Source organism: Sciurus carolinensis, chromosome 4 (assembly GCF_902686445.1).
Source record: "Sciurus carolinensis chromosome 4, mSciCar1.2, whole genome shotgun sequence".
NCBI classification, from domain to species: Eukaryota; Metazoa; Chordata; class Mammalia; order Rodentia; family Sciuridae; genus Sciurus; species Sciurus carolinensis.
In genome coordinates this window covers 48,277,257-48,281,588 of record NC_062216.1, presented here as the reverse complement: position 1 = coordinate 48,281,588, position 4,332 = coordinate 48,277,257, and the positions used below count along the sequence as shown (strand labels likewise).

The 4,332-nt window shown below is 35.7% G+C and overlaps 1 non-coding gene across 1 annotated transcript; it reads right to left on the bottom strand.

Annotated features, from left to right (window-relative positions):
• Positions 1–3,983: 3,983 nt before the first annotated feature.
• Trnaa-cgc (transfer RNA alanine (anticodon CGC)) lies at positions 3,984–4,057 on the bottom strand. The gene has a single exon. It is a non-coding gene; the product is annotated as a tRNA-Ala (tRNA).
• Positions 4,058–4,332: the final 275 nt, after the last annotated feature.

Here is a 4,332-nt window from a genome sequence, read left to right as displayed (position 1 = left end):
AACTTGTAATGGAACCACCATTTGACCCAGCTATCCCACTCCTCGGTTTATACCCAAAGGACTTAAAATTAGCATACTACATTGACACAGCCACATCAATGTTTATAGCAGCCCAATTATCAATAGTCAAACTATGGAACCAACCTAGATGCCCTTCAACAGATGAATGGATAAAGAAAATGTGGTATACATACACAATAGACTATTCCTCAGTCTTAAAGAAGAATGAAATTATGGCTTTGCAGGTAAATGGATGGAGCTGGAAACTATCATGCTAAATGAAGTTATCCAGTCCCCCAAACTAAAGGCCAAATGTTCTCTATAATATGTGGAATCTAACACACAAAAGAGAGGGGTGGGATAGAAGTTCCTTGGATTAGACAAGGGAGAATGAAGGGAAGGGAGGGGGGATGGGAATAAGAAAGACAGTAAAATGAATTGAACATAACTTTCCTATGTTCACATATAGTTATACCACCAGTGAAACTCCACATCATGTACTACTGCAAGAAAGGGATCCTAATTAGAATAAGTTATATTCCATGTATGTATAATATGTTAAAACATATTCTACTGTCATGTATATCTACAAAGAACAAATTTTTTAAAAAGAACAAATATTTTAAAACATATTGGCCACAGACCTGTCCTCCATGTACTGGTGTTCTGAGGAATCCAGAGAACTTTGAGACTTAAGATTTGGTCTGAGTGATTCCCAAGAAGAAAGGTTTCTTCTCAGCCTCTGGCAGCAGCCCATGCCAAGCCTCCCAGGAAGGGGCATATTCATCCTGCATCTCAGGAAACCCCCAGTAACCATTTCCAAGGGCATGGCACAGGTGTGGTTAAAGATATCCAGCACCAGAGAAAGTCAGGCAGCAGGAGGGAGGACCATCCAGAACAAGGAACAGTAGAAAAAAACAGGCACAGACTCCAGGGATCAGAAGTCTAGACTCAGATTATAAATCTACTGTGCTTAACAGGTTTAAGTAAGTAAACAACAAACTTAAAATATTTGCAGGAAATAGGAAACTATAAAATAATTTTATTATAAATTTTCTATAGCTAGAAATTGATATCAATATAAATATAGATCTGGATGGTTGTCTTCATCAGCAGATTGGACACAGAAGAAAGGACTAGTGAACTGAGGGTAGCACAGAATATATTATCAAGAATTTTTTAGCAAACAGTCAAAAATGTGGAAATATGAAGCTGAGGAAAGAGACCTGGAGAAGATAAGAGAGGTCTAACCCATATATTTTTTTTTTAATTTTCTTTTAAACAATAAGGATTTCTACAACAAAATAACCTAAATATCATTACCATGCCTAAACATTTATAATTCCTTAATACTGTCAAATATCTAGTCTATCTGGCATACATTTGATCAAAATCCCAGAAAACTGTATGATCACACGAATGGTATGGACTCTACATCATGTACAGCCAGAGAAATGAAAAGTTGTGCTCCATTTGTATATAATAAATCAAAATGCATTCTGCTGTCATGTATAACTAATTAGAACAAATAATTTAAAAAAAAATCCCAGAAAGCAAAGAAAGAGAATGATAAAGATTCAATATTTCAAGAAATCACAGCTAAGAATTGTCTAGCATTAATAGAAGATACTATTTTTGGATTCACCAGGCCAGTTATTTCAAGAATAATAATTTTTTTAAAAAAAAATCTGTACCTAGATACAGTGAAGTGAACCTGAAGAACAGCAAAAACAAAGAGGGAAGGGAGAGAGGAAAATAGCCAGAGAAAATGTTAGATTCCCTTTGAAGAAAGAGGAATTAAACGTACAGCAATATGGTAGCCAGAAACCAGTGATATGGTAGCTGCAACACACTAGTAGAAAATAACTGCCAGTTATTTAGAAAAACTGTAGAAAAACCCTGCATGTGGGCTGGGATTGTGGCTCAGTGGTAGAGCACTTGCCTGGCATGTGCAATGTACTGGATTCAATCCTCAGCACCACATACAAATAAGTAAAATAAAGGTCCATTGACAATGAAAGAAATATTAAAAATAAATAAACAAATTAAAAACCTGCATATGGAGAGCAGTGACTTGGTCTATGGTCTTTGCCTCAGAGCTGTGGCTGTGCTTTGTTCTGGGAACTTTCTGTGCAAAGGTGCAGGATAAGGTTTCCCAGTCGCTACGGCGACACCCCACCTAAGGAAACTCTGCTAAGGCACAGAACTATATCAGTCCTGACCTTGAGCTCAGACACCAGCTGCCAGGTATAGAGAATTCTGGGCCTAACAAGATAACCACAATGTCTCACAAGTGCTCCAACCTCAAGGTCTATCTGCTGTGTAGAAAATTTCCCACAAATAACCTTTTGGTGATAAAACCTATATAATAAACATGCTGTGCTCACTCTGGATCACTGTTTCTCCATCAGAGGTCAGTGTCCCACCTGGTCCCAGCTTTCTCTTTGTAAATGTTTGTGTGTCTTTCTTAATCCCCCATTGCCTCTTGCTGGTTTCTAGGGTTCAGCCTTGTAGGTCATAGCACCTGCTTGCATGAAAGATTATCTCTGAGATGCACAGTGTGTGTAGGCACCCTGAAGTCCTAAAATTGAGTATTTTATTAAACAGTTCTTTAAGCACAATCATTTATGCACAGACACATATAACTTTAATTCACCACCTAAAAAGCCCTCATGTCCTTTTACTCTGTCACTTCCACTTTCTCCCCACCAAATCCCACCACTGTTACTTACCCAATTTAACTTCTGCATTGACACAATTCTCCTTTATGATTTAAAAAAAAATTATTTTCATTTTCAACACGACATGGAATCAAAATAAAAGAATGATTTGAATAGTGCTGTTGCATTCAACCATTTTCATCTGTTTTTTTTTTTTTTTTTTTTTTTTTTTTTAAACAAAAATAACTAGGTCTATGTTTCTAAGAGTGTTGTGAGCTGGGTGCTGTGGCACATATCTGTAATCCCACCGCTCAGGAGGCTGAGGCAGGAATATTGCAAGTTCAAAGTCAGTCTCAGCAAAAGTGATATGCTAAGCAGCTCAGTAAGACCCTGTCTCTAAATTTAAAAATACAAAACAGGGCTGGGGATGTGACTCAGTGGTCAAGTACCTCTGAGTTCATTCCCTGGTCCCCTCCACCCCACTAAAAAAAGAGTGTTGTGAAAGTTGTGCTCTCAATATTCTAATTGCTAGAGGCTTTTGAGAAAGCATTTGGGAAATAGATATTGAGATCCTCAAAGTATTCATTTCTTTTGGCCTGAAGATTTACTTCTAGGGAAGTAGTTCCCAAATACAGAAAAGTATTTGTGCAAAAGAAATGCATCATAATGTTTTAATTAAAAAATTAGAAATAACATACCAGTCCAATAATAAGTACAGTTTAAAAATTATGACATATTTATGCACTGGAATATCTTATAGTTATTAAAAAGACACCTACAATAGGACAAAATAGAAGAAAATGTTTATGGTCTTATGTTAAAAGGAAAAAGCAAAATACAAAGCTATTTCTTTACTATGATTTTCTGCATTAAAATATTTGCAGGAAAGAATAATAAAATTATGGCATTTGCAGGCAAATGGATGCAGTTGGAGAATATCATGCTAAGTGAGATAAGTCAATCTCAAAAAACCAAAGGACGAATGATCTCACTGATAAGCAGATGATGACACATATAGGGGGTGGGAAGGGGGCAAGAATGAAGGAAGGAGGGACTCTATAGAGGGATAAGGGGGGGAGGGGTGGGAGGAGAGAAAAAAAGTAACAGAATGAATCAAAAACAATTACCCTAGGTAAATGTATGATTACACAAATGGTATGCTTCTACTTCATGTACAGAGAAACAAGATGTATTCCATTTGTTTACAATAAAAATGAATTAAAAAAAAAGAAAAAGAAAAAAATGTGAAATAAAAATAATATTTGCAGGAAAGGTATAAAAATGCTATAGTGACTGCTCTATTATAGGTGATTTTTCTTCTTTTTGCGGTACTGGGGATTGAACCCAGAGCCTTATGCTTGCGAGGCAAACACTCTACCAACTGAGCTATATCCCCAGCCTGATTTTTCTTCTTCTTGATTATTATTTTCTATACTTTATAAAATATATCTCCAACAAATATTACCTTTACAATGAGAAAATTATTTAAAAATCTAATTGGTATTTCTTAACCTGGGTAGAGGAGAAACTCAGTTGTTAATTTTATAATTTATTTTTATTCCTACATCTCTTTCATATTTATGTAATGTAACAACCAACCAACCAAAATAAAAATAGATGACTGATAGAGTTAGGATGTGACTATATATAAGGTAATTTAAAAGTCAGAAAT